General features: G+C 44.0%; 1 pseudogene; it reads right to left on the reverse strand.

Moving 5' to 3' along the window:
- Positions 1 to 1,687: 1,687 nt before the first annotated feature.
- Positions 1,688 to 12,881, reverse strand: part of LOC146186705 (uncharacterized) — a 32,139-nt pseudogene continuing 20,945 nt past the window's right edge.

The following is a 12,881-nucleotide window of genomic DNA, read 5'->3' on the forward strand; positions in this document are numbered from 1 at the left end:
CCCTAAGGCCACTAAGGTACGTTCATACGGCTTGGTTAAAGCGGGGCTTTAAATGTGGGCTGAGGAAGAAGAAAAAGAGAACAACACTCGGTCACCCGCAGCTAATGCTCTCGCTCAATATTTGGTTCAGCAGCGTTGAACCCTTGTAAGTTTCTTTATTTTTTGCGAAAGTCATCCATCAAAAGGCGCTTGCTGCTGTCGCGTGTTCCAATGATTTTAGTTGCAGTGGACGCCGCCCACCTCTATCACTCATAGCATGATAAAGCGAACGTACTGGAAACGAGGCTTGCAGAGCCGGTCAAGCGCTGGAACTCTGACCGCCAAGTCCCCCATCCCCCCCTCTCTATTTTAGATCTAATGTGAAAAGGTAAACACACCATGATGATGTATCGCTGCGCAGCATTTAGGCGCACTGCTAAGAAATGCGTTGCATTGTGGAACACGACCAAAACGAAGGGACGCGACAACAACCTATCTCCTTTTTCTCAGTTATTAGGCGAAACTCGGGGATGGGTGGATTCATTATGCGAGTGGGTTGTTCCGCGACTAAATACGGTACACTTACCATAATTCAAATGGTTTTTGTCAGTTTTTTCAAGGCCATTTGTAATTCAGACATCAGATAATTCGAACAATCGAACTTTTTCCCCCGGTCCCGTGCAGTTCGAATTAACGAGCTTTTACTGTATTGTGTATTTTTGCATGATGTACTGATAAGTTGATTTTTCTGTATATTAAAATCTTTGAACTTGCGAGCCTTGCTTCCTATGAATTTTATACCTACCATAAAAAGCACACAAAAATAGATCATGCAAATCCCAATAAACTTGCCAAATGTTGCTGCCGTTTTTTGTGGGGTGACAAATGTGGCACCGTATCTGGCCTTCGAACTTTTTATGTGCCACTTCGGTGCTCCATCAGCAGTTACAGTCTGGTCTCTGTCACCATTTGCGTTGAAATGGAGAGCTGCCAGAAGGGTACTAGAAAAGTAAAAAAACATGAATTGAGACGTATCGCACACTATCACAGTGATGCAACAAATCTATTTTGTTTCAGTTATTGCACAGCTAAAACATGACTGATAATTTTCTGCATCTGTTCATATTGTTACGTGCTTTTTACGCACGGGGGGGGCTTATTTAAAGGGATCGGTCCAAACAGGATTGCGGTGAAGCGTACAAACGTCCCTCTGCCCTTGCTCTTTTTTTTCTTCACCGATCTACCCGACCATTCTTCTTCTTCTTCCGTCGACGTTCTGCTAAGGCGCATGATATTTCCCTCCTTGCAGACGAAGCCCGACGGGCGAGTTACATAGAACCTCTGGAATGAAATCGTTTGAGGCGGGCTACATGCACCCCCTGAGACTGCCGTGACCATCGACCATTCGCAGTTATGCGTACTATAAGATAATTCAGATCACTGATGCGCTCTAACACAACAAACGGTCCGGTGTAGTGTGACAGCAGTTTTTGACAAAGACCACATTTACGGAGAGGTGTCCACAATCACACATAGTCACTAGGAACATAAGAAACGTAATGGTGTCGGGCGTCATATCGGTTCTTAGAACGTTTTTGTGAAGATAAAATTCTAACTCTGGCCAGCTGGCGAGCTTCTTCAGCTCTGCAGATTGTGGTAGCAAAAGAAGGTTTGTCATGAATGAATATATGAATGACAATATGTAGTCTTACCGAGCCTTCATGACTTCATATGTGAATGCGTAGATTTGGGGGCGAATCCATTCAGCACACTATGGAAGGACTCCAGGCCGTACATCTGGGCTCGTGGTGACAGCTTTTGAATGTCTTTTAGAAGCAGCGGTGAATTTACCACAGCCTCCACTTGCTTGTATGCAGGGGATTCTGGAAGAAATGTTGCACATGATTTTCGTTTGTTAGGAAACTGAATAAAAGCGAATATTAAACATTCATGCCCAGCAGAGTGATGAGAGCTAGCAGTGACATTTTCATTGAACGGTTTCGATTATATGCAGTAGATGTCTGCTCGCAGAATAGGCTTGGTACTAAGAACCCATACAGTTGAACTTACCAGCAGAAAGCCATGCAGAGCTGGTCAGAGGCCCATGTAGGCACCTCGGATAGGGCTGTTTGTGTCCTTCATGGATGTTCCTGATGTGATTTAGCATGTTCTGCCATGCTGCCTGCAGTAGCTTGCCATCACCACCACAAGCATTGGCACACCAGTATAAATGATTGACAATTGGTTGCCTCCATTTCTCTAAATCTGTGCAACCAGATTTTTCGAAGCGGTCATCAGGTTTTTAGTGACGCCTGGAAAAAAAAATCAAAAATTTTTTTTCCATGGCAGCTTCAGCTGTTTTTGTTGCTGCAGAATGCAGTCAGTAGGAAACGCAATAGGCTGGAAACCTCCAAACATGGCAAAAAATAGAACTTGAGTGTATTACAAAAATACAGGAGGGTAAATATCTGTTTGTCGCTTCTGCTTCACATTTCATAGCTTTCCTACCAGAGACAGTGCTCATGTTACAAAGTGGTGGCGGCTAGATACATCAATTTGTAAGGAGCACGAAACACTTGATTGCAGTCGTGTGAAGTAGTTTGTAGCTATTTTGGTAACTGCAAGAGGAAGCCTGCTCTTTGAGGCACAGTGCTATATAAGTGTTTTGTTTCCGCTTTTTAACAAAGAAATGGTTCCCCCGGTTTCCTAGACTGTTTTTTTTCAGTATTAGGCTGATGAGCTGAATCTTTCCTGTTTTTTATCTCAATTTGCTGTCACTGTTGAGGGCAGCCGTTTATAGCACAGTCAGCATAAATATAAACGGAACTGCCTCACTCTAGCTGCAAAAAAATGTTCTAGTTCAGTGTAGTTCAGTGTTTGATCATTATCTGAAAAAGCAAAGAAAGTTGGTAAGAAGATGTGGGAGGAAGGAGAAAGCTGTTGCTTATCTAATGTTTTCAGTTTCCTCCTAAACCAAAAACTGCTGCAGCATACTATCTCATCATAGTAAAATTGTTTAACATGATTACTTTCTTATTCAGTCCAAACGCAGATGCACGTTAATACCTTGCAAACTTTACATATTCATTTGCATTCACATCACAGTTATCACTTCATTATCATCATTTCATCATCCGTCCAGATTATACCCACTTCTGGGTGAAGGCCTTTCGTATATTACTCCAACTAATCCGGCCCTGTGCTAGCTGCATCCACCTGACCCCAGTGAATTTCTTAATTTCATTTGCCCACCCAACTTTCTGTCACCTCCTACTACGCTTTCCTTCCCTTGGAATCCAATTTGTTACTCTTAGTTACCATCGTTTATCTTTCTCTTTGCACCACATATCCATGCCCATTCTTGATTTTCACTAGAATGTCATTAATTCCTGTTATTTCTCTGACCCACTCTGCACGCTTCCTGTCTCTTAACGTTACACCTGCCATTTTGCATTACATAGATTTCTGCACTGCCTTCTGCTTAAGTAGAACCCTTTATGTTAGCCTTCACGCTCCGACCCCATAGATGAGTACCAGTAAGACACAGCTGTTAGATACGTTCCTCTTGAGAGACATTGGTAAGCTGCTAGTCATAATTTGCCAGTACTTGCAGATTGTTCTTCGCCCTAATCTTATTCTCCTGGTTATTTCTCTTTCATGGTCCAAATCTGCAGTTACTGTCTGTCCTAATTATACATATTAGCCAAGCCCTTCCATTGTTTCGCTACCTAACATAACGTGTTGTTACTTCCTGAGGCTGTTGAACATTACCTTAGTGTTCTGCATATTATTTTCAGGCCTACCTTTCTGCTTTTCCTGCTTAGGTCATCAATCATTCCTTGCAGTTCATTTCCTGAGTTACTTAGCAAGGCAATATCCCCATCTAATTGCATATTACTGCTGCGTCAACCTTTATCCTTAACTGCTCCAATTGTCCCCTTCATGGACGACTGCCTTGTCGTGGCGGAGGGGCTGGCGAAACTCGATGAAGTCGTGAACTCTGCTGTGTAGGGCCACCCATGATAGACCGGTCACGGCAGAGAGTTCTGACAAAATGTGATTCACTGGAGAAGGTAATGACAACCCACTCCAGTATTTCCTGCCAAGAAAACCCTATGGCCAGTCACAATAACATTAATGATATGACGCCGGAAGATGAGCCCCCCAGGTTGGAAGGCGTCCCACATGTTACTGGGGATGAACAAAGGGCGATTCCTAGTAGCTCCAGGACGAATGAAGCGGCTGGGCTAAAGCCAAAAGGACGCTCAGTTGTGGATGTGTCGGGAAGCGACCGGAAAGTCCGATGTTACAAGGAGATATATCACTTAGAAACATGGAATGTAAGATCTATGATGCAAGGCAAACTGGATGTCGTCAAGCGAGAAATTGACAGATTGAACATTGATATCTTGGGTATCAGCGAGCACAAGTGGACTGGAATGGGAGAATTTAACTCCGGCGACCATTATGTATTTTACAGTGGGCACGAATTCAAGAGAAGGAATGGGGTCGCTCTCATAGTAAACAAAAGAATGGGCAGAGCAGTGGTAGGGTACAACCCCAAAAACGACCGAATGATTTCACTTCGGATCCAAGGTCAACCCTCCCTTTGTAAGGTGTATCTTCACCAAACCGTCTTTAGTGGTGACTAATCACCTAACCGGCATAGTAGTCCTTTTCTTTTTTTTCCTGGTACTGCCGCTTTTACTTCTTTTGCAGGCTACAGAATCCCTGATTCCATGGCTGATAAGTACATACTCAAGATGATTTTTTTTTTTCACTACATGACCCACTTTCTTCTCACCCATCTTCTCCTCCCCACTCTTTCGCACCCACTTTCCCCTCCCCAGCTTTTCTTCTTCGGAAGCAAAAGCGTATTTAAACCCCTGCCAGTGATGATCGCTATGCCCAGACGAAGACAAGTCCACTTGTCGAAACGTTGGCTCATCTGCGACCTGAGGCGTACCCTATTTACCCTTGTTCGGTTCTTCTTTTTTATACCTTTCAACATAACAGTTATCAAAGTCTATGCACCAACCACTACTGCTGAAGAAGCTGACGTTGAGAGATTTTATGCGGACCTGCAATGCCTTTTAGACCGCACTCCATCATCAGACGTCGTTTTTATCATAGGAGACTGGAATGCTAAGGTCGGGAGTGAAGAAATGTCCGGAATTACAGGCAAGTTCGGTCTTGGTGAGCCAAATGAAGCTGGGCAGAGGCTAGTAGAGTTCTGTCAAGAAAACAACCTGACCATAGCGAATACTCATTTTCAACAGCCCAAGAGGCGCCTGTACACATGGACTTCACCGGACGGTCTGTACAGGAAACAGATCGATTATATTCTTTGCCGGCAGAGATGGAGAAGCGCTATACAAGCAGTAAAAACAAGGCCTGGGGCCGATTGCGGCACCGATCATCAGCTTCTTGTTGCCAAAATTAAGCTTCGATTGAGGAAAACGCAGAAAACTAGAAGGCCTTTCAGGTGTGATCTGGATCACATTCCATCAGAATATGCTGTGGAAGTGAGGAATCGATTTCAAGAATTAGATCTAAAAGACAGAGAGCCTGAAGAGATGTGGACTGATCTTCGTGATATAATACAAGAAGTTGCTACTAAGGTAGTTCCAAAGCAAAAGAAATGCAAGAAAGCAAACTGGTTATCTGAAGAGGCTTTGCAAATAGCTGAAGAAAGGAGGATGGCAAACGTTATGGGGGAAAGAGAAAGATACAAGGTTCTCAGTACGGATTTTCAGAAAATAGCAAGGAGAGATAAGAATGCCTTCCTGAACATACAGTGCCAAGCAGTTGAGGATAACAGCCAATTAAGGAACACAAGAGCTCTGTATAAGACAGTCAAAGATATCACACGAAGCTTCTGTGCTAAGCTGGGCGTGATAAAGGACTAACGAGGCAAGGACCTCACTGAAGCCTCAGAGATAAAGAAGAGGTGGCAGGAATACACAGAAGAACCGTACAAGAAGGACCCGGATGTGCAAACCCAACATAAGACGGTTGTGATTACTGATCCCGATCCGGGCATCCTGAAGAGTGAAGTTGAATGGGCCTTAGCCATCCTTGCTAAGAACAAAGCTAGCGGAATTGATGGTATTAGAGCTGAGTTGCTTCAAAACCTCAACCACGACGCTGTTAACATTCTGCATACATTATGTCAGAAGATTTGGACAACCCTGCAGTGGCCACAGGAATGGAGGAGGTCGGTTTACATCCCCATTCCAAAGAAAGGCAGTGCCAAAGATTGTTCCAACTACCGCACGATAGCGCTTATTTCGCATGCTAGCAAGGTGATGTTGAATATCTTCCAAGGTAGGCTGCAGCAGTATTTGGATCGGGAGCTTCCGGACGTGCAAGCTGGGTTTCGCAAGGGCAGGGAAACTAGAGACCAAATTGCCAACCTTCGCTGGATCATGGGAAAAGCAAAAGAGTTCCAGAAACCCATCTACTTCTGCTTTATTGATTATGCGGAAGCGTTTGACTGCGTAGATCACAGCATATTGTGGCAAGCTCTCCAAGAGATCAGAGTTCCAAATTAATCCCATCTGTCTCCTCAGGAACCTGTATGAAGGGCAAGAGGCCACAGTCAGAACTGGGCATGGTCTTACTGATTGGTTTCCGATTGAGAAAGAAGTGAGACAAGGCTGCACACTGTCGCTCAGCTTGTTTAACCTACATGCTGAGTGCATCATGAGGAAGGCCGGTCTGGATGAGTCTTCAGCTGGAGTGAAGATTGCTGGAAAACGTATCAACAACCTTAGGTATGCGGATGATACTACTTTAATGGCAGAAAGTGAAGTGGAACTCAAGAGACTTCTGATGCGCGTACAAGAAGATAGTGAGAAGTTTGGGCTTAAACTGAACATTAAAAAGACAAAGATCATGGCGTCTTGCCCAATCAAGTCCTGGAGCATCAAGGGACAAGAAGTGGAAGCTGTGACAGATTTTCTCTTCTTGGGCTCCAACATTACCCCGGAACGAGACTGCAGCCATGAAATTAGGAGACGCCTGCTTCTGGGAAAGAGAGCCATGGTTAGCCTTGACCGCCTAGTAAAGAGCAGAGACATTAGTCTGTCAACAAAGATCCGTATAACTCGTGCTATGGTCTTTCCAGTTGTGATGTATGGATGCGAGAGCTGGACTGTGAAGAAGGCTGACCGCCGAAGAATTGACGCGTTTGAATTGTGGTGCTGGCGGAGACTTTTGAGAGTTCGTTGGACTGCAAGAAGATCAAATCAGTCGATATTGTCGACCATAAACCCTGACTGCTCATTGGAGGGTCAAATTCTAAAGTTAAAGCTCAGATACTTTGGTCGTCTGATGAGAAGAGAGGAGTCGCTGGAGAAAGATTTGATGTTGGGAAAGGTTGAGGGTCGCCGGAGAAGAGGTAGGCTGCGAACGCGATGGTTAAATGGCATCCTCGAGGCGCTAGAGATGAAGTTATGTGATGTTAGGAAGATAGTGAGAGATTGGAAAGCGTGGCGTGATATGGTCCATAGGTTCACGAAGAGTCGGACACGACTGAACGACTGAACTGAACTGCTCCAATTGTAAGTCCGAAATAGTTCCTCTAAGCAAGCTGTGAATAGTACTGGGAGGTTCGTATCTCCTTGCCTAACACATTTCCTTATGGGAATTTGATTACTTTCTTTATGCACAGCTATGATTCTTGTGCAGCCACTATAGATATCTTGCAATGTTTTCACGTACAGCTCATCTACAACCCGATCTTGCAATGCCTGCATGACTGTCGAGGTTTCGACCAAGTTAAATGCTTTTTTCATAATCAATGAAAGCTATTTACAGGGGTTGTTACCTTTCGAGCATTTTGCTATCCCCTAGTTGATAGTGTGTGAAGTGTCCTTTCCGAAAACCTGCTTGACCGTCTGGCTGATTGAGGTGTAAGGTTGCCCTCATTTAATTAGCAATTGCCTTAGTAAATACCTTGTTTGTAACATATATCAAGCTGATTGGTCTGCAATTTTCCAAGTCCTTTGCATCCCTTTTCTTATATTCAATTTCTTATCATTCATGTACTTCATGACTAAAAAGCTGTTAGAATGCCTAAGTATATATCTAGAGTTGTCAGTAAGACTTGTTTCAAGGTATTTCCTTTATGTGTAGCAGCACTTGCTGTTTCTGCTAACAATTACAAGGCACCAGTAATCCTTTAACTGCTGAGATTAGTTGGTTAGTTTTGCAAAACTTAGTCTGTTCCACTCAACATATTAATTTCAATAAGGTGAAAATGTCTCCCTACCTTTTGCTACGTGCCAAACATCAAAGTAGTGAGTAATGGACTGGTGCTGCTGCATGTTCTTTTTAATTCCCGGGTGTCTGTCAGTTACCAATGACTGAATTTGAATTCCAATGGCCGCAAAAAATGCAAGGCCTCTGATAAGGCCTTTTTCCATATGTGCACTCGCTTTCACTGCATCTGTCTGAAAACCGGAGGAAACCAACTGTCATCACTACACTACTGCCAACAAGAAAGAAATAATAAAAATAATACAGTCATTACACTAAATTGCCAAGAACTTTAAAAAGTGCAGAGCTTATTAGCACTGTCATGACTTCTGTTCACTGGTTAAAACAATGTGTTTGTTTACTTGCCGCTCCAACTTGCACTTGTTCAGTATGTAATATTTTTCCTAAGCTGGGGCACAAAAATGAATATGTGAGGAATTATGCACTGTAGCCAGGCGAATCGCAGCGTCCATCACCACACAGCTCCACTTCACTGTCTTCTAGAGATGCCAGCAATTTTTCCTGATGCTCATCCCAGACCTATGAAGAATGCAGAAATTGGCTTCCTCCACTTCATGGGAGTAAAACCTGGCATTTCATTTCGAAATAGTAATGAAGTGCTTAAATTGCACTTGGCTTGCCGAACTGGGTTGAACTGATCCGTTTCACGAGAAATCAACTAATCAGTAGATAACAATAAATCAAGATGTGACAAAAACCTTACAAAATGTTCCTCTCAGCAGAGAAGGGCATAGTTATAGTACCCGTGAAACCGAAGCGTTGGTCAAGAAATTTTTGTGGGAGACATTTTATTTAGATACCACGCACAATGTGCGTTTAAAAGATGTGGATTACAGGCATTTTGAATGCATATTAGATATTGGCTATTCGGCTAAGCCTGGGCACAGGCCAGGCCCGCAATGTCAAGCCCGAGCGCGGCCCGGGCCCAGCAAAACAGCAGTTTTCGGGCCGAGGCTTTCAGGCTGGCCCGAGCACCTGCAGTGCTCTAACCCAGGTAGCACAAAGTGGGCTATGAAGGGTGGGCCTCGGTGGGCCCGATGTAGGCAATGCAGGACAACCCCGGTGGGCTCAATGTGGGTGCTGCAAGAGGGGCCGACGTAGGCCCGAAGAGGGCTGTCGACAAAGCCCCAATGGGCCCCACTAGGGGCCGATGCAGGCAGCCCTTGCGGGGCTGCCCGCATTTTTCCGGCATTGTGAAAAGGGCACATCCCGCCATCTCCCCGCGATGGTTCTACTTTGGGCCGATTTGGCCAGCCGCTTTGGAGGAACATTTTTTTTTTTATTTCAGTTAGCCCCTCAGATAATGACATAGGACCAATGCGGGTTCTATAGCGCTAGCCGCACTTGGGCTTGCCCACCTTATCTTCATAGGGGTCCGACGCAGTAAATTGATGGAAAGCCGTAGTCCAAGTTTTCCCAATCAATATTTATATACATAATTAAGTAATTATTTTATACATGTCTGCACTTTCTAAACAGCCACAATATTAAATTTTACAATAATTCATAACATTCATCTACCCGAAATGACGTCATGTACATCTTATTCAGGCTATGGAGATGTGTATTTTGAACAGTAATATTGTACTGGGAGTTGCAGGCTGTCCAAAGCAACCACATAAGAGGCAACAGTTAGCAATCAGTTTGTTTTAGTATTTGTTGCGCAATTTGCATTAGCGCGAGAACTAAAGCCATGCAAATTTCTCATCGACTAAACATGGCAACAACTGTTATATAAATCATCTATAATAGCAATTTAGGGCAACATCTACTGCAAATAAAGGTTGGAAAGAATGATTACGCAATTGCACGCACGCCTTCTAGCCCCATTACGGCCAATGTGGGACCTACAGCGGTTTTGTGTGGGCAGCCCCAATTGGGCTGGATGTTGGTTTTGAACCTAAAACCCACTTGCTGTTGCACGTGCCTTCAAATTCCCCACAAGGGACCAATTTTGGTATCATGCGGGCCCTCCCGCCTTCCAGCCCCATTACGGCCCATGTGGGATATAAAGCAGTTTTATGTGGGCAGCCCCATTGGGCTGGACGTAGTTTTTGAACCTAGAGCCCACCTGCTATTGCACGGGCCTTCAAAGTCCCCACAAAGGACCGATTTTGGTACCATGCGGGCACACCGCCATCCAGCCCCATTACAGCCTATGTCGGACCTTAAGCGGTTTAGCTAAGGCTGCCTCATTTGAGCTTCACGAGGGCTTGCCCAAATTGAGCCCTTATTCATATTTCGTCTGCCCTCAAGTAACCTACAAGGGGCAGCATGTGGGTATGTCCGTTTTCTTGCCCCACTACGGCCGATGTTGGTCCCAAAAAGATTTAATGGGGGCGGCCTCATTTCGGATCTATGAGGGCTTTCCCACAAAAAGCCCACATTTAGGTTGGATTGCCCTCAAATATTCGGCAATTGACCCTTGTTGTCTGGATGCAGGAATGTGATCTGCATTAGCCCAAGAAACGCCGCTATGGGACCCATGCAGAAGGAGCAGGGCAAGCCCAAATGGGGCTTGCCCACTTTTGCCCCATCGGGGACCGATGCAGGTTTTATGATGGTTGCCCCAGCCCCATTTGCCTACATCGGACCTACTGGGGCCCCACATTCTGTGCTACCTGGGAATCTAGAGAAGAGCCTGCAGTCTGCAGGTTCACTTCATGCAGCTTACCCTCAAAGCCAGTTACAGTTATCGACAGCAGTTTCACTCCTTCGGCCTTTGAAAACTTTGGCCATCGCCTTTGCAGCTGTATTTCTTATAAATGTGGCACACCGAAGTGGCTACCAGCGAAGAAGCTTTTTGCATTAAAATATTATCTTATGGGTGAATCTAGAGTAGTACAAATTATGTCTGATGGCCTAATACGCAGAGTGCATTATCATATAATAAAGATGTAGTGAATTAAAGTCTTTGCGCAAACTTGAAATTTCACTGAATGCGATGAAGTTAAGCAGTTGGCAGCGCGCAACTTTGAAATTGGTTGGAATAGTATTCATGTTCAAAAGTAGCCATGCTTTCCGCAATCATTTGATAATATCTGAAAGCAGGCTCACTGTGGGATTTATGGCTTGTGAGCTTTCTTCGTGTTGTGCATTGTAAACTAGGGTTGCTCATTGTGAAAAAAGACAGTTTGCACACTTACCATGTTGACTGCAGGGAAGAGGTATGCCTTCTGATAATTAAAGAATGTCTGTTCACTGATTTGATTTTCATTAGCTGCATCATCCTGAGGAATTTTGCAGGACTTGAGCCAGAAAAAGTAATGCAGTGGCAAGGTCAATGTTTCCGTTTGGCTTCCTTGCAACAAGTGGCTGACTGGACCAAGAGTGTGTGTGTCCGTAGAGGCATTTTGTCTTTGCACTAATGCAAGTACCCAGGTAGAACAGTGTTAGATTGCAGGTACGGTGGAAGCAGGTTAGCCAGACTTTCAGCAACACCATGAGACAAGCATGGGCAACTATACAGTAGCTGCTGTTTTCAGCATCTCCATTGCTTTCGCTGTCCCTGTAAAATAAGATGTTTTTTGTAAATTCTGTAGCTTTGTAGAGACATACACTGTTCAACTGTTTCTTTATGCTACTGGGTAATATATGATTTGTACTGTTAACACTGACAGCTTTCCCACAAAGATCTTATAGCACTCTACGTAATTATCATTATTATGTAAGCTTATTGACACTAGCTTCTTCTCTTATAGTGTGAATGCATGTGCTTATGTCCATTAGTTGTTTTACACCTTTCAAAAGTGAAACAGCAGATTGTATTTTCAGCCAGTAATTTCAAAACACAACTTGGTGATGTATGTTCATCTTCATGTGGTCTATTGTACTTACTCATCTTCCAATGTGTCGCCTAACGTCCACGTAGAATCATTTGGTTCATACATGTCAGTCACCACTTTGGACGCGTACTGGTGAAACGTCAGGTGACACCACTGGGCTGGACTGCGGCTCATCAAGGCGAGGACGTTTCACTGCTGTTGAGGTAGTGAACTTTTGAATAAAAGTAGTTTGAACTGCTTGGTCTTTTTTTCCCTTGAGTTCAGTGTTCACCTGAACCGCTAAAATAAAGAAAAACGAAGTACTCCATTAGACACTTTGTAATATCACTGCATCAAATGCCACATCAGTTAGTGTGGTAGTTCATGTCTGATAAAAAAACGTGTGGATAGGCATTCAACGTTAATGAAATCTTTAATTTTTAGACCTGAAAATTAATTTTTTGCCTAAGCACCTGCAGGAACAGAATGCAAACTTTTGCCAGCATGCAAATGTGATTTACTTTTGTTAGCATGATGTCTTTTCAGTTACAATTCTGATTCTTTCCTTTCCATGGAGCATCATGAAAATATACAGCCTTAGGGATTTGCCCCATTAATCTTGGAAGAACTTACAGGGTGAGGGCGAAGGGTGAGGACATCTTATCGCATCCCCTGCGAGATTGCAAACTCTAAAGATGTGCAAAGAACCTCCTTAATGGACTTGGAACACCTTAATATATGTATTTTTGACAAACTGTACAAGTGCGGACATAAGTAAACGGAGCACGCTTTTCCGTTCAAATTAAAATCGCTCCTGCACTGAAGATAAGAAAACAATATTTGACCAAGTAAAAG

This window comes from Amblyomma maculatum, chromosome 6 (genome assembly GCF_055883805.1).
Source record: "Amblyomma maculatum isolate TAMU_Amacu chromosome 6, ASM5588380v1, whole genome shotgun sequence".
NCBI lineage: Eukaryota > Metazoa > Arthropoda > Arachnida > Ixodida > Ixodidae > Amblyomma > Amblyomma maculatum.